The 24,015-nt window shown below is 39.7% G+C and overlaps 1 protein-coding gene across 7 annotated transcripts in view; it reads right to left on the reverse strand.

The window, feature by feature from the left end:
* TLN2 (talin 2) overlaps positions 1-24,015 on the reverse strand; it is a 142,992-nt gene that overhangs the window by 99,681 nt on the left and 19,296 nt on the right. For 6 of the 7 annotated variants that reach the window (XM_063412979.1, XM_063412984.1, XM_063412982.1 and 3 more), the window contains one exon: positions 1,297-1,379. The exons of the other annotated variant lie outside the window; for it this stretch is intronic. The gene's annotated coding sequence lies outside the window, so the exon portion shown is untranslated. The remainder of the gene's footprint in view (positions 1-1,296; positions 1,380-24,015) is intronic. 7 annotated transcript variants of the gene reach the window in all.

The following is a 24,015-nucleotide window of genomic DNA, read 5'->3' on the forward strand; positions in this document are numbered from 1 at the left end:
ACAGTGTGCTAGCACCCATCAAATCAACATCTGTCACAGCCACAAAACAGGACAACACAGAGAATGAGCTCCAGCTTTAAGAGTTCTCCATACCCCCAAGGTAAAAGTTCACAGCTGCTGGATAAGGAAGGACAGAAATCAGAAGCTGGTGCAAACCCTATAAAAATTTATGAACAGGGATAAGTTTGAGAAAAACCTAGATTTTGGAAGGAAACAGGATTTAACCCCAAAATATCCACTGTTTCTAGCACAGAGACAGAGGAACAAAGAAATCATGAAACACTGAAGTTCCATCAGGGTGTAACAGTGTGTGCAAACATTGTATGTCAATTAGATTACACTGAGTCTAGTACACTGCCAGCTGTGTGCTCATCTGAAGTCAAACCTCCTCCTACCCCAAATGTGCTCAGAAGAGCACATCTCCCAATAAGCTCAACGTCAGCTTGCCAGAACTGAAATGGTTGAAGCTGAATTCATATATTTTGTCATTGTTCTCAGCAAAGCCCATTTCAAGATGTACCTAAAACACCTTCATTTAACCCTGTCCTTAGATGTATTTGACACAAAGTGACATGTTGCTTTAATTACAGGCTGCTTTGAAAGTTCACTGAAGACATTTTTCAGACATGGAGAATTGCAGGACAAAATTCCATTAGCGACCTTTTGGTATTTCAAGCACCATTTCCAGATGAGCAGTCAAAGCCAGAGACACATTTAGAACAGTAATGTGGACAAGGTCAAAGTCACTCCAACAGATTAAGAATATGGGCTGAGATTTATCAACATTTTGCCCAGAGCCAATTTTACCACTTAGTGACATTCTCTTCTGAGAGCATTACAGTACAGAAATGGTGATGTGTCTGTGAAGTTGATGTAGTAATGATTTTTCCTTGTTCTTTTTGCCACCTCTTGCATGTATTCAGATGAAAGAGTTAAGTCATCTTCTCAGCTGTTTGTTTCATACCAGTGTAAGGCATGGCCCTTTTTCCTAAGGCTTAGAGAAATCACTTATTACATGATCATATTCTCCAGTCTCCCTGGCAACTGTTTCAAAACAGTCAATGCCTGTCATAGGTTAATCTCCAGGCTGTTAATTACAATATTTACTTGGCACTTCAATATTCACACATCACATTTATTTTTCAGCTCAATTGCTCTCTTCATAAACACAGCCACAGAAGTATATATTTCACATACTCTCTAAAGAAAATTTTATACTAATATGTACAAGCTTTTAAATTACTGTAGGTTTTATGTCATTACATGCATAACAAAGAAAATTAACCAGGACCTTACCTCAAAATTAAACTTCATTTAATACAAAATAACTTTGTCTGAAAGTACTGTTTGATCACATGGAAGGCTTCCAGCAACCAAGTCTGTAACACAAAATACAAACAAGTTACTTTCTTATCCCCAGTTCAGTAATTTCTATTTTTCAAGTACCTTCTTTGTCAACAGACTGGAAAGAAAACAACTCAGGAAGTTGTAAGCTTCCTTTTCCCTTCGGGAGTCAGAATTTGCATTGCCAAAATGTCTTTTTGCTTAAGAAAACAAATTTCAGTCCAGGCTTCTAAATTACTCACACATAAGAGCTCATAATAAATTAATTCATGAGTTTTTACAGGTAAACACTTTGAAACTGCCTCGAGTCAATTATGAAAACACTTGTAGCCCAAGTGTGGATGATAACATAAATTAAACTATCACACTGACCTCTCAAAACCACTTATTTTGCATTAACTGTGCTTTTCCATGGTTTACTGTCCCTGTGTGAAATAACAGTCTCAAGCACCACAGCTCTCTGGGCAATCTCCCTTCTGAAAGTATGATTGCAAAAAAATGGTAAAAGAGTTTTGTTTTTAAAAGATGACAAAAATCTGTTTCAGGGCTTTGGCTGTTTTGAGGAGGTGGGTTTTCTTGTCTGGATATTTTCAGGCTTTGTTTAATAGATTTTGGGGTTTTTTTCCACTCAGGTTTCTTAGGATCATTACTCAGTTTTTACTCTAAACAAAAGCTAATACATCACAGCAGTGTAATAATCACGAGGATGGGCAAATCAGTTTGCTCACAAGCCATTTAGCAATTCTGGAGCCCCACAGTGCTCTGAAATGAACACCAGCTTCTCTCCCAGTATCTTGCAGCACCTCCAGGCTTAGGTCTTACTGCTGGCAAAGGCTCGAGTTCCATGTGTGCACTTATGGAAGGCACTCAATCCATTTTTATATCTCCTGGATAACCTAAAAATTCAAATGAAGTTCTGATCCACAGCAGCTATCCAAATTTGAACCCAGTTTATGCATCGATTTAGAAAGACCAGGATGTTAAAGAACAGTTATGCTTTCATACAGCCACACAGCAGAGAATGACTGAGTTGAGAAAAGCCCCAGCAACAAAAGAATTCTTGAGAATTTCAACCAACCAAAGCTGGCAAAACCATTTCTGATAAAACAAATTCATCACTGAATGTTTTCTTGTCTTGGCTGGTTAGAAAAGTGATTTTTTTGCTTTCAGTGGACTTTTAAGCAACATCAGCTCTATGCTAACACACCTATGAACTGCAGGTTAACAGATTTAATGCAGGCCACAGTAAATGCACTGTATTTCAGACAATTACTTCAGCACCCAATTGATCACCTGCAGCTGCATTAAAACTGGCAGTGCAGTAGTTTGCTACTTTGAAATCCCTGATCACACTCACCCAACTTTTCAGTGCCTGCCAAGTCTCCAGTAATGCTCAAATAATGTACAATTACATATAATTAAAGGTATGCCAGCACCTGCACCTCATGGGATCCCCACTAAAACGTAAGGTCAGGATAAAAGCAAGTTCAGCACACAGAACATCTGTGAGTCTGATGCACTCCCTTAGGTGGCTGCATCAGTGCATAAGGGATTGATCTGCACGGTAATATCTGTATTACAGTCACATGCAAATTCCTGTTCAGTACAGCCCACAAACTCCCCAGCCACCCCACTTCCTGCACATCACTGTATCCTTCTCCATACCTGCAGGTATTTTAAAGTTCTAAAATTTGTCTCAAGTGCAGTTGTGAAGCAGTTCAGTCACTTGCAGCTGCTACCTGCCTTTGTTCTCAGTCCTTTGTCAGCAAAGAAGCCCTTTCAAGCCCCCGTGTTCTGTAAGCACAAAGCACCAGCTGAAGGCACCTCCACCTCTGCTCAGAGCCACCACCAAAGCAGGCTGACACTTCCTGGGCTTGTACCAAACCCTGAGTGCCTGTAGAACTCACCACAGCTAGGGAAGAACAAACCCAGGCAGAGCAGAGAATGGAGCGACCTTCCCAATATTGCCTTTCTAGCTGCACTGCACAAAGACCCCCAGAGAAATGTTCCAATTTATGTTGCTATCGTCATGATAATTTGAATAGGTGTGAAACTGCTTTGAAATAACACCTTTCCAAATGCAGTTCCAAAGCAGAATCATTCCTTAAAAAAAAAAATCAAGCAAACACAAAAAAATCCCCCAATAGTTTGTTTCTTTCAAGCTGTTCACTGATCATGGGTAACCAGAAATTCATTTTTCTGTAGTTTATCAGAAGGATCTATATACTTACTTAAGTGTTAATGAGACTAGGAAGGAAGGAGGTAAGGCAACTGCTGTCTTAACTTGTTACGTCAAGGGATGAAACAACACAACTCATTTGCACATACTACCAGAGTAACTCAATGAACAGAATCCCATGTTTCAAAATGACAACTTAATTTTAAATAGTAGATTTTAAGTCATCAGAATACTTAAGAGTAGAAATATGAATATATCTTGTGGAGTCTGAGGAACACAAAAGTTGCTTGTACTATGATATATCTTAAGAGCAGCTGGAACAAATGTGACTGTGGAAACAACATTCATTTTTCAAGTGAGTCAATTACTGCTGAAGCAGCCATATATTTTCTTTTTCTTAACAACACAGAGATAAAGAGATGCTAAAAAAACCTATCAATCACTGTTTTTTTTGTTCTATTGTCCTCACTTCCTGGAATGCAGTCAGAGATGGAACTAGACTGCCCAGAAGCCCAGTCAGCAAAGCAGCTGCCCTGAACCCAGCATTTGTTTACAATCTAGTGGAGGGTGGAAGCAATGAGTGCATAAAACACCCAATTCCAGAAGTTTACACAGGGCTTGCTGAATATTTGGAGTATTATTTAGTAGTAGCTCCCTGGCTCCTCCCTACCCTTCTTTATCCTTAGCTGCAGCTACATTTCTATGAAATGCTTTTGGTTCAAACGCTAGTGATGTTATTTACAGAACAAGAAAACTGAATAAAGAAAAGCACTGGAGTAGAATGTACTTGCTCAACATTACTGCAGATTCCTACACTATGAATTAGAAGTAAATTACAGTTTTGCCTTTATAGATTTTTCCTAGGTATTCTCTAAATTCTTGGTGGCAACAGTTTAATTCAGTAGCATCTGGATTTCAGGCTCACTGAGATTAAACATAAATTCCAGCATAGACTCATACTGCATTTTCTGAATGTGGAAGACACTTCTGCCCATGTATTTCCTTTGGGTTTGTGATGTGTGTTTTTCCTACGCTGTGTTTTGTGGGCTGTTCTTGTTTGTGCTTCTACAGTTGTGTGGGTTTGGGTTTTTTTTCACCATAACTAAATCCAAATCCACGGTCCATTACACAGGGTATGTTTTAGTCCTATTGGCATTCACCACCCCTGTATTTACTGTATCACCTCTGCTAAATGAATCTGCCAACAGCTTAATATTTAAAAGCTACAGACAGGGGAATAGGTCCTTTGGGACACTGGGAAGTTTAGTTTAGGACATCTGGAACATTGGGAAGCTTAGTTCTGTGATCAAGTTCCAAACTGTGTTCCTTGCACATAATAAAGATATTGAATGGCTGTTTCAGGCTGGTACTAATTCAGAAGTTCTGTACTGTGTGACTTCTTGAAATCCTAGTTCCTTCTTACCTGTCTCTGTTACCTGCTTCAAGACTACTTCATAAATCATCACAATTCACATATTAGAAGGTTTTCAGGATTTAGGCAAATTTGACAACCCCCTCATGAAACTAAACTCTCAAATGCAATTCTTCCCTACTTGGAACAAAATGTTATTCCTTAAAAACTGTGAAGTTTTTTAAAGTGGTGGTTCAAGCCAGACTTTCTGGGAACCCCACAGATGGTGGTAGCTCATCCCTGCACTGGTCTGCCAAAACTCAGCTTTCAGCCCCTCAGGACCTATTATTGCTTCACTCTTATCAGATCTGAACTACTGTTTTTCAGCTATCAATCCTTACAATAACCTGCACATCTGGGATAATAGTTTTGAGTCTGCCAAGGTAGAACAAGTAAATTCTGCAACACAAAAGCAAAGTATGGCATTCATTTCTTCTCAAGGCTTCATCTCTGTATTTAGCAGGTAAAAAGTATCTGTTGTGATAATTTAAAGTCAACTGTGTGCCAATTAATTTTCAAAATTATGTACATTTCATCTCTTACATTATAGTGCTGACCCAGCTTTCTGTGATTAATGTTCAATATGTTCAAGGAGTTTACCACAGCCATCATCAATGGTTCTTCATTTATTCTAAAATCTCTGGCTATAGGTGTGAACACAGAATACAGTCTTCCAAAAGCAGAGCTAAACACATAATTTACAACTGTATAATACAACGTATAGTAACTTAAAATGACAGGTAAAAATGCAAAACAACAGGTCCTCAAAAATGAGTACATGGCATTTTCCTCACCCAGGTACCATTCACACTAACTGTAGTTTCTGACTTTTCACAATTTGGTATCTCTATTAATGTTATCCTTTATTTTTATTTCATAACAGTCTGCAAGCAGTTTAACAAATGTAAATAAGATGCTAAGCCTGGCTTTCCTAACAACAGCAAGTGTAGCTTGCCTTAGAACAGCTGCAGTGCTCTGCTGGATGCCAACACCTGAGCAGTGAACACAACCCCACGTATCAGAAATTCCTCAGCACAGGGACTATTTCCTTCCCATGCTGTGGTGCTGCACACTCTGAATATCCAAATATGTACTTGCACTCAAGTCAAAATTAATCAGATTTCTCATCCATTTATGGTGCTAAATATTACAGAATCAGTTATTCAGCAGTCTAAGGCAAAGATTCACTGGTTCAGTGGCACCTCTTAAGTTTCTGCCCTCCTATGGCAATATAAATAAAAAATAGTACATTTTGCTTGACCTTTATGAAAAAGTGTGAATTGAGCTGTCACACACAATTACCAGAAAAACAACAATACAGAAACTTGCACTTTTCCTTTGTTTTTAAGTCACGAATCAATCAGGCCTCAAACCTTTCTCCTCAGTAATCTACAGCAGGTTCTCATTTCCCTTCAAACTACTTATCCCAAAAGATCCATCAACCCAGGCTACAACAGGCCACGTTCCCAATCCCCAGTGTGAGTCTCTGAACTGTGAACACTTCCACCTTGAATGATGACCTGCAATTCATCATGCACTTCTGCCTAAATACCTGCAAATAAAAATCATTGGCGATATGGCTGTTAGAAATTGGGAATTCATGTCCAGGGTTGGTGCATGAGCTGAAGAGGCAATAAAATAACAAAAGCAATCTTTCAGTGGGGAGGTAAAAAAGAGAGATAAGGAAAAAACCCAACCCCACAAGAAAACAGCACCAGGCTTTGGCTGTTGGTTCACTTTCTTCAGAGCGTGTTACCAGGACAGGGCACCTGCCATTCCAGTGGTGTAATGCTCGAGCTGTCTGCAGTTAACAGTGTGCCAGCTAAATCTGCTCACAGCAGAACTATGGCCCGCTCACACTGCAGCAGACAAAAGACACAATTTACTTCTTTGGCATGACTAACAGGAAGTTTGCCAACTTTCCAAACATACTCCTCAAAAGCTGGCCTGCTCTGTGTTTGCATCCAAAGGGTTAGTGTGGTAATAGTTCAGAGAGTCCAGATATAAAGTGTTGGAAACCCAGTTTCAACAGACATAAAACTTGGATCTTCCATTTTTATACTATCCTCATTACTTCAGCAGACTGAAGAGCTTCCTTTTAAAGAGTAGTGGTTTGTAAAATTTCTGTATCTTCACACCAAGTTGTTAAACACTTCATTTAGGCAACACATTAACTATCCCTCAAGGAAACACACTGAATCACAAATATAATATTCAACGTTCATGTTAGCATATAAATTTATGATGTATGTAGTGAGAAAGTGTTTTGAACTCAAACCAGAATGATACAAAACAAATTTAAATTCCTTTCTGTTTGCATACCAACAGACCTTTGATGGACCAGGCCAGTCTGCAATACAGAAAAATCTCCAAGCAAACAAGCAAACAGCACCAGTCCCAGACCTTCTGAGAATGAAAGCTGGTTCCCAAACAAAATGCAGCTACACTGAGGTGTGGGGGAAGTGATTCTGGGCCGACTCTATATATACATGCATATGTACATATATGTTTTACTTTAGCCATGCAAGCACACATGGCCTTAGCTGGGTGCTCTCCACACTCCATCATATCAGCACACTCTGCATTTTCAACACAGTCAGGGTGAGAGGTTTCCAACAGGAGGAAGTCTATTGTATAGATGCACTCCAAAGTACATCCCAGGTTGAAAACCCCATCACCACTTGGGAAAAGACACAACCTCAGAACACTAGAAAATGTGGAGAACATCCAATAAACGATTTCTGGGGGAAGTAAAGGCCAAGGCACAACTTGGTGATTTTCTTGTATGCTTGAAGCTCATGTTCTCCCAGTACCATGACTCGCGATCAAGCCTCCTACAAAATTTCAACATTAAGCATGATTTCTAAACTACTTTCAATACACTTCCATCTCCAAATAACAGCCATTTATACAAGTGAGTGAAGACACATCAAACAGATGAAGAAGCTGAGTGTCTACCTCCTGCATTTACTTCTTGAAGGAGGTACATGTCTTTTGATGTGACTGTGGGGAGGGGAATTTAAAAGGCAGCTTTAATCACTGCTACTTATTAGTGTTCCTCAGAGACTCAGAATTTAGTATGTTTGCAGACTGTACATATTACTGCTGCTCACTATACCAGAAATGCATAAAGCAGTTCCCTTTCTGCCTGATTTGCCTTGGAGGACATTAAGTTAACATTTCAGAAGGAAACAGCACTTCTTTAACTATGCAGCTGCCAAATCAATTCTTTCTGATTCAAATATGCTTTGAATTTCATAAGATCTTTCCACAGCCATAAATCTTTCAGTCCCAAGCACTTCCTGTCATTTTAATTACTTCCCTTCAAGTCCCCTAAAGAACAAAAATGATGCTTTGCAGTGTTCACAGACAGGATGAACAGCACTTACTGTGTCCTAGGGGAGAACACTGTCAGGAAGGGCTATTTAAGTGGGGGAAGAAGCAGATGCAGTGCTGGAAAACATACCTAAGAAATACATACTGTTAATACTCAATTGAAATTGAAAATATGAGAAGCTCAACCTCCTTCTCACTTCCCCCTCCCAGTAGATAGAGGAGAAATGCCTTCTCTTGACAGACTGAGCTTTCCAAGCACGTTTCTGGTATGAGACAGTACCCGAGTTAGGCTGGAGAACATGAAATAATCCTTTCAAGTTGCTTCCCCTACTTCTAGATAGTGGTGGTCTTAGATCAAGGAGGTTTTATATAAATATTTTATATTTATTCAATAGGGTAAGGAGCAAGCCAATCTCCATCACACTTGTGCACTGATATGCTCTTGACCCAAGTCAGACCCCAGTTTCTACACAGACTGTCAAATCCCAAGCAATGTCCTTTCCAGTCACCCCCTACTGGAGCTGCTTCCATTTCAAATCTCCTGCCTCACTATGGTTCACCTTGAAGTTACCTCCTGCAAGCTTCCTCCACACACCAGCCCAGACTCCATAATCTTGCTGTGAAGAAACTTAAATCAGGTCACCCCAAGGCAATCTGATAAAGAGAAAGCACTGTTTGCCTTCATGTCAACTAAGCTACCTAAATAGTGCAAAAAACTTCAAGTACTCAACACTCGCAGTCACTCAGAACTGGTTTTGGTTGTTTAAGGTGACTGTACACCTGCAGCACTGCAGCTGCAGCTGCAGACAATGCCCTTCACCTGCATGGTTGCCCTGTACAGCTGCAGGATTTCAGGGCTAAAAAAAAACCCAAAAGAAACCTCAACCAAAACTCTCCCACCGTGAACAAAACCACCAAACACAAAATAAAATAAACCAGAACTACTCTGCATTGTCAGCATGTCAGCAACACGTTTGTATGTCAGAAACTGTTTGTATGGAAGAACAAACTGACTTGTAACACTTTGAATAACAGAGATGCCAGAAAGATATGTTTTTACTGATTTTCCATTCATGGTCCTGGAGTTAAAGCCAAAAAACCCAACTAAATCAAGCAATTTTCCTATCTGGTCTTTTTGAAAGCCCATAACATCAGTGTGCACAGAATGAAGGCTTTAGAAAGGTAGAGGTAAAACTGGAGCATTCTTAGCTCCAGTCAGCATATTGCATTTCAGTATTTTCACAATAAAATACAGCTGATATCCAAAGGTAATTCCAAAGGTTTTTTTGTACATTATCTGCCCAAGGGACTGATTCCACTGCATTCATAAAGCACATCTGAAGTGTTTATTGCTTCCAGATTTTGAAAGGAGAAATTGCTGTTATAACTCAGCTGAGTCGTCTCAGCAGCTCTGCTAAAATCTCTCTGGTTTTCTTCCCAAGTCTCACTTCAGAAAAGACATGTTTCCTGTGTACTAGTTCTCCAAGCATACAAAGCCCATAGTCAACATTTAGGGAGGTAAAGACATTTAACAAGATGAATGCAACCCAACACTTACAGTGTGGGCAACTCGAAACACGTAGCAAAGTTTTGGGGCCTTGAGTTACTGCATACAACACTCTCTAACCTTCTTCCCACTCTCTGCCAAAAAGCCAAAATGTTGCACTCAGAATTTGCACTAAAAGCAAAATTTGATAATCACGACCTGTGTGCAATGCTGCATTTAATGGTTTTATTGGATCAAGTTATCACATAGGTGACAAGTGACCTCAGTGTCACAGACATGTGAATTATGTCACATGAGAAGAGCAACAGCCAACCCAGGCAGGCTCCAGTTAATGAGAAATGAAGCTGATGTGTAACACTCACACCTGGAGGTCCAGCAATGCAACAGCTCAGCTACAGATTGAGCCCAGCAACCAGAGAACAGAGATATGAACAAGTCTGAAACTTCTGCCCAGAGAGCTTTTGCTGTGAAAAGGCACAGATCTTAAATCAAAATAAAAGAGTCTACCAAGAATGCAAGTGTTGTTATGATTTTTGGATGGCACAGGAATAACAACATGACTCTCGATATGATGGTGAAAATGAGAGCAAACTTTATTCTTCTAAATTCTACTTTTATAGAGTAGTTCAGTACAAAGAACATGATTGGTTATTAGAGTCTACACCTTTTTATAAACATATTTTGCCAGTAAATATGTTGGAAAAACACCACCTGCGGATGGCTTCTCATTTCCCAAGGTTTGTTTGAAATCCTCTTTAAGATTTTCCTAGGCCAGAATGAGAAAGTTGCTCACCTGCCTTTCACACAGACACTGGCAGAGCCTGAAGCCTAAATTCAGACCAGCTGTCAGTACCACTTGCAAGTGACTATTGAATGCAACACCTAAAGTACCTGCTCAGTAACACTCAGTTTGGTCACAGATCACAGGAATGATGAACCAACATTAAATAAATGATTAGCACGACATTTTACATAAGCCATTTTGGATGAACAGAGTGAGTGAGCATGTCCACTAAACTGGTGAAATAATGCAACTGTACTTTGGTAGGGAGCATTTAACAGGTCAACAAGCCAAGTGGCAATATCTGAATTCAACTTGCATCTTTATTGCCCTGCTTCTAAATCTGTGGTTTATTTATTAAATCATAGCAACTTTAAATGCTCCTCATTATGCTTTAAGTGATAGATTCCACTTCTGCCATAGTGCACTCTGGAAGCAAAGCTTCTGACTTGTCTTAAAATTCAGAGCAGCCCAACTCAGGGCTGTGTTCTGGATTCACTTTCACTCCAGCTGCTCTCACGAATGATTAACACTTCTCCAACTGTGTTACTGGCTCCTTGGACAGCACTTAGCTGCACGAGCAGATGGACAAGCTCCTGGAAGCAATTCTGCCAGGAATGTCCAAGCCAAATGCTCTTTTTGGACTGGCCTGAGGAGCAGCATGTGGGAAGTACCACACTTCTGGTTGACATGTTTGCCACTTGGAATGTTGCCATGAACTGGCAAATATTTACAGAGGAAACTTTTTTCTTGGCTAGAAAGTGACACATCAGTCTGAGGGCATGGAAGATGACAGATCAAGTCTTGTATTTAGAAGCACCACTGTAGGATCAAATAAAGACTAAAAGTCACATGGCACTAGTGTAGCTTCAAGGAACACACACAATAGGCAGAGGAGCAAAGTTTTAGCAATGTAAAATACTCAATGCCACAATATCCAGCTCCTCTGAAATATTTTTGAGTTGTTGGAGGGGAGATGTTCCCTCACAGGCAAAAGACCAAGGATCAGTATCTTAAATCTGAAGAAATCTCCACAATTTTTAGAACTTAGGCTCATCTATTCTGGCTCTTTTTCTACCTCCTTGTATCTTTGCAACTGCACAGAAATCTATGAAGGTGGAGGGTATCAGCCTCTGATTGCAAAAGTCCATAGGGGCATGGACCCAGAAATGCAGGCTTAAAAAAATTCAGGTGACAGAAAAGACTTTTTCACAACAAGCAGATGGTTGGGGAAGTAAAAAGAACCTTATGATGGACAGTCTGTGTCTCTGAGCTTTTATGCCTTCTGTCCAAAGGACACATATGCCTGAAGTGACTGAATTACTTCAATTAAATTAGGATACTAAATTCTAGTCACAGGGAAAGCAGGTGGGAAAAAAATGGGGAAACAACAGAAATAAAGGTTTTTTCATTTCTTTCTTCCGTTATTTTCCCTAGACACATGGGTATGTATAATGTTCACAATTCCAACTTGTTTGTAACACAGGCAACAGAGAGAACATTCAAAAAATGATAAGACAAAAAAGTCAATCTGATAAGTAATACACATGAAACAAAAGAGTTGAGATGAAATGCCTCTGTACAAAGGAAGTGTGTTTATAGGTGCTATACAACTATCATAGAGTAGACTTTAAAACAATAAAATCGAATTTTACAACTAAATCCAGATAACAAAAAAAGCTATAAACTAATAGCTGTATCTGCAGAACCTTCTGCCTTGATATCTGTGCTTCAGTTGAACTGAGAGGTCATTGCCACAAAAATCCTTCACAGAAATCAGACTTCAGAAATCAGACTTCAGAGCAGAAAGGGACACCCTTCCCCAGGCTTCAGGTGAGCCATGCTCACCTGCCCAATGGTTGCAATTCTAAGACAATAAAAGATATTCCTAAGAATTTCAGAGATGGCAGTAGCTGCAAAGAGGGCCAGTGTAAAAAACAACCAGGACCGTGGCAACTTGGGGGATTTTCACCACAAGCCAAATGTACCCTTACAAAAACACAACAGCTTTCTTCAAGGTCATGGGGTGGTTTATAATTCTCCCAGAAACTTCAGTGCTCCCTACTTGAAGCTCAATATCTCTGAAGTTTTCATCTTCAAGTGGCAAAGGAGGTTTTTTCCCCTTTAACTTTCATTTCCAGCAGCAACTGCTCCACAATAGCTTTCCTATTCCCCCTACCAGGCACCCCTTTGAAACAACCAAGTTTTAGGACGTGTTCCAAGGCATCTCTCATTCTCCACAGGGATTTAGAAGCACTCCCAGCTTTCCCACTGGTCTAAAAAACAAGCCGTTGTTTTGTCATGTGGTCCATTTTCACTATTTGCATGAAAGGAGTCACCCTCTGAGGACTGCAGTAAGCTGTCAGCCTTTCAAAGTGACAATCACAGCAGAGGTCCTAAACTGCCCTTAGAAGAAGACACCGTATGTGCAACAACCACACAATTCTCCCCACTGCAAATACAGCTGAATGCTAAAAGTTACACCACTAAAAACTTACTGAAGTTACATTGTACTTCCATATCTTCCTTTGTGGCTGCAAAAGCCCTGCTTTAATCCAGTTGTCCAGAACAAACTTCCACTGTAATTCCAGGGCTTTATTTCACAGAGGGCATTGTGCACAGCAATATGAGCTGGAGAATGTGAAGGCTTTGTCAACAAGCAAAGCACGTTTCAGCCACATGGTCAAATTCCAGTTGTGACCTGATTCCAGTACACTGCAGCGGGGTGATACCAGCTAACAATACTTGAGTTTAGCCCAGAGGAAAAGAATCCGTGTTTCTGTGGTTATGAACTATAAAATAGAAATTTTCAAGGGTCCCTGCTCCAAATTAAATATTCACACAAAAAGAAACTTCCAATAATGAAACAGTTTCCAGAAAAGTTCAGGGGACTACATGATTCAGTCTCCCAAGGAATTTGCCTTCCCACACAAGCTGTAAATTTAAATGGAACTCAGAAGAGTTGTTTTTCTATCCTTTCTATAACTAAAATTTGTAGACACTAATGTCAGAATGTTCAACAACAAGTGGTCAAATTTCCAAACAAAACTAAATTCTAAAAATAGTAGTGATTCCAAGACAATTAATTACTGTGCTATTTGATACCTGCTAAAGATAACTGGAAATCTGAGTGCTTTTTCTAGACAACCAGACATCCTGGTATTGCTGTTAAATTTATTTCTAAGGAATGTGTAGTGTTAGATTAGAATAAAGACTGCCTTAAGGAGTTCTCTGTTGGAAAACTGTTTGCAAGGGTTGTTTTGCTGTTAGTTCAAAGGCAGGGCATTTCTTTTTCTTAATTTAGCTTGGCCCACATTGTGCAAGGAAGGGGCAGCAGAACTCACCCCCAGCTGTACAACACAGCCCTGCACGGTTAGCTCCATTTTTACTTAACTGCAAATGTTTCTAGTAAAAAGCAATGTTTTCACTTAGAGATGGGAAAAAAATATCACTGGCATGCTCTAGCCAAGATGAATACCTTTTGTATCTTTTCATATACTATGCATGCTTTGTAAGAGCATTTTTAGATAATTTCAGGTAATTTGACAGCTATGCTGTTTAAAGCCACGGTTTAATCAGTTCTGACTCTGGCATGGTTTGTTTCATACAAGGCTTTCCACTGTCTTGCTTGACCCAGTCCAAGATGAGCCTAACAAAAGGAATTTACAAAATGCACCAGAGAAAGGTGATTATGTACATTTTTTAGCACTACTATCTAAGACAGGACTTTGGGCATGCTCAATGGCAGCCAGGCCAAGTGGAAGGAAAAGTAAAACAGATTCCAATCCTGGAGTTTCACATAGAATAGTCAGTCTGGTGAAAAGGAAGGCCAACACTGAAATCCAGGCCATGAAATACCACCTTAGTTACATGCACAGAGTTCCTGGAAAGACAAAAGGAGCTTACAGTCAGTGAACCAAAGCTCACTGATCCTTTCCTAGCATTCTCAAAGAAAAAACACAGTCCTTTCTAACAATATGAACATCCAGTCAGCAAAAGAGGCAATCAATTTACACCAGGCTCTCCATATGGGGATATCTCCAAATCTGAAACCTGATTACTGCTTGTAAAGACAGGGAAATCTAAGTTTTGAAGTGCTCTTAGTGCCATTCAACTGTTTATCTTCATCATTTCTACCCTACCTGATAAACAACCTTGACTACAAATAGCTTTATTCAAAATTATTTATTTATTGAGAGTAAGATCAAAACCAATGTACATGTATTATAAGAGGAAGCGGGTATCCTATTGCCTTCCTGTTTGCTGCCTCACAGAGCTGACATCATTTCTCATGTCTGCCCACAGTTTCTTATTAAACATCCATAACTCAACTAGAACCATCTAGAAAAAGGCCTGACAGCCAAGTCCATTTCTGGAACATTGGTTTGCAATCAATATATCTGAGAGCATCTGCAATGCAGGAAAACCCAATCAAGTGCAGAGCTTGCTGTCCCACCACTGAAGGTCATTTATGCTCCCACAGGTTTCAAATGGAAAATGCAGTTTGCAGAGCTGCCTCTTTCTGCCTGTCTCCCCTCACTACGTGGAACGTGCTCAGTCAGGAGAATCCTACATGAAAACTGCTGTGGTTTAAAAACCAAGCACAATCCAGCTACCTTAGGTAGTTTTCTTACCTCTGGAATACCACACCAGTTCAACTATAGAAAATTAATAGTTAAAACTTGAACAAAGAACAGAGGCCAGACACCAGTGTCTTTCATTTCAGCACTTACATACCAGAAAACGCAATAAAATTCAATTGCAGTCACTCAGGCTTTCTTATGTCATTATTTCTACTCTATGCCACATTTTTTATGACAAGTCAAAATTTAACTGCTTAATCAGCATGCAAAATTTCATGCAATAATTACACAGAAATCTTCACCAACCCAGTGTTTCTCCATGTTCAATTAACATATTCCACTATGGACGCTTCAGTACATTTCTGCCATCAAATGGAACAGATTATGGCATTACATGACAATTATGACAGCCTCCAACTTACACTCTGACACCTTGTTACTTAAGCAAATCCATAGTCCCCACAAACTAAACACTACCATTTAGCCTAAATTGATTTGCTTCACATTAACTTCATCATACTAACTCCTATACCCCTAATAATACCTCAGGAGAATGTAGAAATAAATTAAAATTAAATTACACTACTGCATGAAAAATAACTGGTTACATGGTATGGTTATAAAAAATATCAAAGTCCTTCTTATTTTCAAAATCTAGATTCCAAATACTGGACGTCTGGTTTCTGCTGTAAGGATATATTTAGTGCTGATATACTGCTCTCATCTCAGATTACACTATTTAAATCTAAAAGGCAATGCATGTGCTCAAGAGAAATGTTAAGAGTAAACATGAAAGTCCTGATGGAAAGTTCCTGTGGACTAGGTTAAGCCTTATAGAGATGTAAAATCAGGCACTACCAGGGAGAACTTGGACATCTTGCTTGTCACACTTTTTAGCTTTCAAATCCTGTACTGATTCCTCAGTTCAAGATGGGAAGAGATTAATTGCTCTCCCTACTAGTGGAGCAGACCCTTTCCCCACCAGGCTGAGACATAAATAGAGCCACCACACTCTCAGTAAGGCCCAGATAAAAGCAAAGTCCTGTGGTTTCCAAGCCCTTTACCCTTGAAAGGGTAACCAACCCCACAAACCACAACAGGATGTGACCAGAACTGAGTATTTCTTTTGTATACCCAAGCTATGAAATCCTCCACAGCCTTGCAGAGGTGCTTGATAGCTTGAGATTGCTCCAGCTGCCTCCGTTCTCTGGATATGCAGAGGAATAACAGTGTCAAAAGCAAATACACAGCCTGTCCAAGGAGCAGTAATGACTGTGCAACCTGAACACCAGAGGGTAGAAAACAGCAGGCTGAAGGGGAAGATAAAGAGCAGGGCTTGGCAGCAATTCCTCTTTCCATGTAGTGCTCATGAAAAAACGTCTGTGGCATTCACATTTGATGATAAGGAGCTCCAGACACAACCACAGGAGGCTGAACACCTGGGAAAGCAGCACTTGTGGCTCTCCAAAACCTGCCTTATGCAAGTCAATCCACTGCAGAATACTGCTCTTGCTGCCATCAGCAGAGCCCCTGGCCTTTAGGGTTAGGGAGAAGTCACCCCTTGGCTGACCCATGCTCAGAGCTCAGATTTTCAGTTGAACCAACCTCATTTGGATGCAATGGGAAGAAATCCAGCCCCTCACTTGTACCTCCAATGAGTGTTAGCAGTATTAAGCAGATCCTAACTGTGTTTAGTTCCTAACCAAAATCTGACCTCAAGCACATGCATGGCACCTTTAATTACTACCAACACTAAGCAACAATTGAAAAATTACACTGGGTAAAGAAAATAATTTACAATATTTGAAAATGGGAAAGAAAATATTACTTAAAGTAACAAAAAATGACAGAGTTGTCATATTAAAGAAGCTTGACCTTTCTGACATTGTTCCCACAGGAGCCTTCTGCAGCAATCAGACAAAAAGCCAAGTCAGGAAATTCAGGCTGCAAAAAAAAGAAAGCTGACAGCATGCAGGTGATGAAGAAGTTAAGTGTGCTATTGTGGAAGCAACAGTGCACACTGAAAACAACAGCCAGGACCACAACAGCTGCAGAGGTTTGCAGAAAAAGAGGCTGCAGGGGCAGCTGCAGCATTAGAAGAATTAAAACATCAAATGAGACACCTCAGCATCCCTCCTTCCAGTTAACTTACCTCAAATAAAATTCTTGTAATTTAAAGATGATCCAAGTATGGACTTCAGCAGTTAAATTTTTTTACATTAGAGCAACAACTGCAATGAAAATACAGGTTTCATTTGAGGTTTTTTTTCCCCCTGTGTAAATGGAAGGATGGCTGAACTCCTGTTAAACTAAACAGAAGCTCACAATAATGAGCTCAGGACTCAGATATATCTTGACAGTGACAAATCTGTACTGACAAGTTTGCAGACACCTTTCTTTTAACCACATTCCCTGGAGGAAGACAGAGTCTGAGTAAAATCCCCAGATGGTTTGAAAGAGTCAAAGTGAACAGTTAAAAACCAAGGGGCCACCTCTCACTGAATGTAAACTGAGTGAATGTAAATCCTACTGAGTTTTCTATCTGGTGGAGACTGAATTTGATCCCTTGGTGCTTCTAATAAGGAAGAAAAGCTGCAGACACTTATTTCTTCCTACCTTTCCTCGTTCAGCTCAACCACTGACAGCCAAGCACCAGTCTTGGACCTTCAGATCAACAGACCTTTACAGTTTTAACTTCACAGACTGTACATCACCACATTAGTTATTCTGCAAAGAACCCAAGTGTGTCAAAGCTCAAGTCATAGAAACACTGGGAGAAGTCCTGGTGTCAGTAAAATTTGACTAAAGAATTTTTACACAATCAATGCAAAATTAACTTGTCAGAAATTGGTTTTCCATGGCACTAATGCACGTTCAATTTTTTTTTTCTATTTACTTCCCTGACCACCTTCTAAATGAGCATGTGTTACCCTGCTGACACCACTCATATGAACTTCAAATCATTTGGCCCACTTGAACACAACAGCAGCGTCATTTGAAGCACTTTACTTCACAGAAAAAACACCTAAATGCCCAAGAGAGCACCCTAGCCTGTACTGCCATTTCCCATGGAATCCATGTAGAATTTAACTCACTCTGATCTCCTGCTGGAGTTTTAAGATGCCTTTATCCTAACCCATGCATGGAGATGTGTGCTAACAGCCATGCAACACAAACACTGAGGACAGGGTGTATGGCACACAGAGCAAGGAAATGTGTGGTCACAAGGAGAGGAAACGTGTGGTCACAAGAAAGTTACAGCAAGCTCTTCACTGTGTTCTGTATCGAAGGATATTCTCCAGAGGAACTCAGTTTACTGCAGTGACCATTTGCTTCTGTCCAATCTGTAATTCAACACGCTTTGTGGCCTATTTCTCCACAGATTTTTTGGTCCCACCCTCCAAGTGAGTCATATCATCACTGTGTCACCTATTTAACTTTCCCTAGTAAACAAACACTTTTTACTGTTCTTGTCACCTAGAACAGATCTCCTCAGATCCCAAGCAAAAGCAGGGCGGAAGGAATTTTGTTTCAGATATTCTGGCAAGAGTATGAGAGAAGAAAGACAAACAGGATGCCAAAGTAAGATGTGATGAAAGAACCTTCTGGAACTAGTCCCTCAAAAGTCTAGATATGCAATTAAAATTTAGTCTAGTATTTTATAATCCACTTCAAAATTAGAGACATCTTTTAGTAAAAGCAAAATAATTCAAATAAACTCATCATACAACACCTGATTGATAAACAGGAAGCTTTCTTTGTTTTGCATAATACATTAATAAACAGCCTACTGGATTTTGAGGTGGTAGCATTTTTAAATCCCAACTGCAAAATAAAATTAAGATTCCAAGTAAACACATGGAATTTGTTCTTCAACTTACACTGAGCTTTCTTGCAAGAACCTTATAAAAGTATATACTAGCTTGTTTACCCAGGCAAGGAAAGCATTTTCTGATGATGAACAACATCCATGGTTATGATGCAGAGTCTGTTCTAGCTTCAGAGTTTTCTAAAGTCCCAAGACTTTTTAAGGATCTGATCATGGCAGTGTTTATAAAGTTCCCACCCCTCAAAGAAGAGATGCAGGAATATGGAAAAAATCCTAAGCTGCAGAGCAAGTTTCCACAGCTTTTGCCTCCCACAGAAAGCAGCCCCTCACTGCCCTTGCAGAAGGCTGAGAACCCAGTTCTGGGACAAAGGGGGTAAAACAGCTCCTGCTCCAGAGCTCCTTTACACACGGCAAAGTTTGTCCCACAGGCTAAAAGGGAATATGCATGAGGCACTCCCATTTCTTGAAAATTTTTGAAGTCTTAAGTGTTAAACTCCACTAATACATTCTTTATCTTACATAATTTCACACACAAGTTTTTTTCTATAGTTTTGAGCACTTAAACTCAAGAAAGAACAACTTTAACTCTGTTCCCATCTCTTATCTAAATATAATCTTTCTTTAGAGGACCCTTGATGAAAAGACTACAAATCATAGATGTGTGTAATTCCTTTCAACTATTTCAAATATCAGCCAATGACCACCTGAATACTGGAAGCTGTTCTAAGTTTCCTTCTGTTAGCTGCATTTCTAATTCCTATATAACTCAAATTCCAGGAAAAGAACCATGTTGTAATGATAATATAAGCACTGGCAATATAAAACCAGGTTTTTCACTCTACACTATGTACCATGCTTTGGTACTGCAGTCCCAGCATTCCTGGTGGCTCCTCAGACTTTTGGGTTCTATTATTTTACTGCCCTTAAAATGTTTAAGCTTTCCTTCTGTATCCCCATAGTTATTAAATGTATCTTGTCCATTTATTTAACTTGGTCAAAGCAGATATTTTTCACTCAATATTTCTTTATACATTTTCAAAAGATATTTAACTTCTCATCCACTTATATATGAAGATAACAGCTTCTGACACATCCTAAAATTAACTGGCTAGAAATGCTTATCTATTTATTTGAAGTATGGAAAGCATATACAAGGATAAAATATTGGTTAGAATATTTAAACTGAAATTCTCTCTCACTCTTTCCTACCTCCCAGGAAACAGGCTTTCTCTACAGGCCAGATCTCAGAAAACATCAGAAAACTCTCCAGATATATGGAGTTGACTGATAAGATATGCCCTGATTACCAAGTACCACTTATGTTCAATGTCATATTCAAAGTCATAAATTGGACTGGTTTTCTTTCAGAACAGCACATAAATAATAATAAATAATCTAAGGGAGAAAAAGCAGAGAGGTAGACAACTCTGGAATAACAGAGTAACAGGAATATAAAGAAGAATTCTGCCAAAATATGGACAGGTGCAACTATCCCTCCTACTATCTCAAAGGTCCAAAACATGTGAACCAGTGTGCAGAGAGCTTAGTTAAAATGCATACCATTTTATACCTGATTTAACTGACTTTTTAAATATTAAAACAAGACTAATGCCTTAGCTTTAACTTCAGGACAAATATTTCAAGGCCTATTCCAAGGGCTCCTTCCCTACTGCTGGAAAAGGCAATAGGGAAAGACCCCCTGGAACACTCCTTTAGCTTTACAGACAGAACTAATTTCTTACAAGCTTTACATTTCTTCAAATATGAACTGACACAGCTTTCTAAAACTCATAGTATTGAAGTTTTCCTTATTAGGCTGCTTAAGCTAGCTCTGCACCTTAGATTAGATTATTTTATGAGTAGTTCTTCCTTACAAAAAGAACCTTTAGAATCATCTTTGAACTATGGGCCCCAACAGCACAAAGATACGAACCCAAAAGTTGCATTTTGTAGTTGTTAACATCCAGTCACCAACCCTGTCTGCAACAAACTGTGCTTGGCAGCAGGACACAAACATCACCTGAGGCTGCAGCAGGTTTTCAAAGAAGCTGAACAACACCACTCTGGCAAACGTCCTGGAACTCATCTGAGCAGAAGTCAAGGACGCTTGGGCAACACTGTGGGCTTGGTGACAGCACAAGCCCTGACTGCAACAAAGAGATTTGGGTTCTAACTGCAGCGTTGCCCAAGATCAGCCCTCGCAAGCCAAGAAGCCAAGTGGGGAAGCTCTGCCTGAACAGTAACCTCATTGCTGGACTGACAGTGCAGTGGAGATTTGGGTCTGCCAGGCTCAACATTTCCCCCTCTGTAGGAGAGGCCAATTGATTGTACTCTGTCCTCCTTAAAAGCTAAAATATAACTAAGCCTATTTAAATAACTTAACCTGGGAGCTTTTTAGAGTTACTCTACATATATACATAGTGAGATAAGGAAGGAGTGTAAATGACACTTTTTTTTTCTTTTTTTGTTTTCAAAACTGGAACAGTAGCAGCAAAACTTGATGGCAAGTGCTGTGACCACTGATGTAAACGTCGCAGCAGCCCCAAATATCTGAGATAATTATCACCAGGGCAGTAAGCAGCTGAAGTAATCTTCAGGAGTGAAAATTCCAGATAAGTCTGAGTGTTCACACTTCAAAATCAAGTCAGTATCAAACTCAAGTTAGTATTCAGATAATTAAACATAACTAATAATCAACTGTATTGACAGAAGAAAGCCATGCCAGTGGAGACAGGAATGGCAGTGGGAGAAGAAAATTAATTTTATTTACACTTGAATGTTCTTGTGCCCTAAAATGCCTCAAACAAAATATTGGGGAAGCTAAATTACCACGCCAATCTTCATTAAAAGAGGAAAAAAACCCCAAAATTTGAAGTCAAGACACTTATCACATGATGAAGAAACCTTTATTTTCAGAGCAAGATAACTGATGAAGACATCAATAGATTCTATCAAAAGGAGATGTGCAGCTTCCTATGACATTTGAGCTGAAGTGTTTTCCTCTCATAGTAAATTGAGGCAAGGATAAAAAAATAATCTAGCATTTCCCATTTCTGAACTATGACAGTATTAAATCCTGGCAACAAAAAAACGGGGTTTTTTTCAGTTCAGGTGTTTCTCTAGGACCCAATTATTGCAGCATGGCAGATGTTTGGAATACTATGCAGTGCTTATTATGGCACTCCCAGTAAGGAGAGCATAATGAATTGCTGAAAAAACCCCCCAAACTCTTCCCTTTTTCATTGTTTTTGCTATAACAATTATTTCAGTAACCATTCTCTTAATTTCCCATTCTTCTACAGATAACACCATTTTCTCCAGAGCAGTCATTCAAATATGATATTTCTGGTTTTATCCAGAATTCTGCAACAACAAAACAAAGCACAAAGCAGCAAAGGCACCCAACCAGTCCCCTGAGGCTGCTTAGGGACCCAGCCTCAATGGTCTGAAATAAGAGCTGGAGTGATACATTCAGCTGTTCATCACAGAAACCCCACAGTTTGCATGTGCCTAAACCAGAAAGGCCTTTCAGCATACCTGCTAAAGCTCCAGCTACAAAGGTGGTCAAGAGGGGAATCAGAAAAGAAAAAGGGAAAAGAAGTGCCTAAGCATGAGGTCAGTGGGGAAATCAAGTGAGCTGTTACAGCTACAGTGCTTCAGTTCCTGAAGCCAGCTCAGACATCTGGGCAGAAACAGTCTCTGGTCAGAAATGCCAACAAGGCACTCCCTGGGCATTTAGAAAGAACGCTGCTGGGATGACAAGACTTGTTTCCAAACTGAGCAGCTGTAACAAAATGTACTGCAACACAAATATTTCTATGTATTTACCATGTACCGGTATACAAATAGCTCCTGTGTATTATTCACATGCCAAGAACACTGAGATGAGGTGAAACAACACATACACATGATGTCCTGTCAGAGACAAAAGTTCCTCATAGCAAACTCCAGGCTGTCAAATTAGATCTGATCATATTGTTATTTTGAATAATTTAATGTGCTCCTCCTCCTGTTGATACAATTTCATTGGTTATGCAGTCAAATATTTTCCCTAAAATGGTAAGACTCTAAAAAAGACAGATACATGAAGAGAATTTTCTGCTCTTCTTTACATTAAATATTTTAAGGGATCCAGATGTAAAATACAGTTCTAAGGTAGGAGTGCCTACACTCTGATTACTGATCAGCTACATACACTAACCACTAAAGGTTAAGTATAAAATAAATGCTGGCACTTGTTTTGCCAGGTTTCTTAAAGCACACACAATATCACTGGTGCTACCCGGCTTTGAGGTAGGCAGAGCATTAAATGCCAGTAAAATATTCTCCCATACCACTGTAGTTACTGGTTCCTTCCTGCCAATCTGGGATCTCTGAATAATGGAACTACAGGACAGTCTAGACTCAGATGTTAACTCACATCAGAGTACTGCTGTAGGGAGACGTGAGGAGAAAAACACTTCAAATACTTTACCTAAGCTAAGAGGTTCATGGAAGAAACAGCACGTTATGACACTGCTTCCAAAATGACAGCCACACCAAGCCAAATAACAGAAAAACAGAACAACTTCACTTGTGGCAGCAGAGCAGCCACATTTCAGTCCCTCAGAGTAAAGTTAATAACAAACTAGGGCAGCTCAAATTGCAGAACTGAGCTGGAATGACCTGACAGCAGCAACTGCTGCCCAAACACACAGGAGCTACTACAGTGTTTGATCAATGCTTCCAAGAAAGCTCATGTTAGAGATGTGTGGACAAGAAACTCTCGATAGGTAATTTTAAGATTTGCTTTTCTATCACCCAACATTTGCTCGTAGACAAGGTACCTTAATTTTCAAGATATCTGTGATAAAACACTACAGCTTCAAGTAGTGACGCTTCAAGCAGTGACTCCAATTGTTTCTGAACACAGTTTCTCTTTAAATGCCAAAGTCATTTGTCCTCACTGACACCTATGAACCTGAAGGCCACAGTCTGAGGCTGTCAAAAACAACAATATTTTTGCCAAATCATAACAGGGTACCTTTAAGAAATGCCAAGTTTTA

The sequence above is a fragment of the Prinia subflava genome, chromosome 15, assembly GCF_021018805.1.
Source record: "Prinia subflava isolate CZ2003 ecotype Zambia chromosome 15, Cam_Psub_1.2, whole genome shotgun sequence".
Taxonomy (NCBI): domain Eukaryota; kingdom Metazoa; phylum Chordata; class Aves; order Passeriformes; family Cisticolidae; genus Prinia; species Prinia subflava.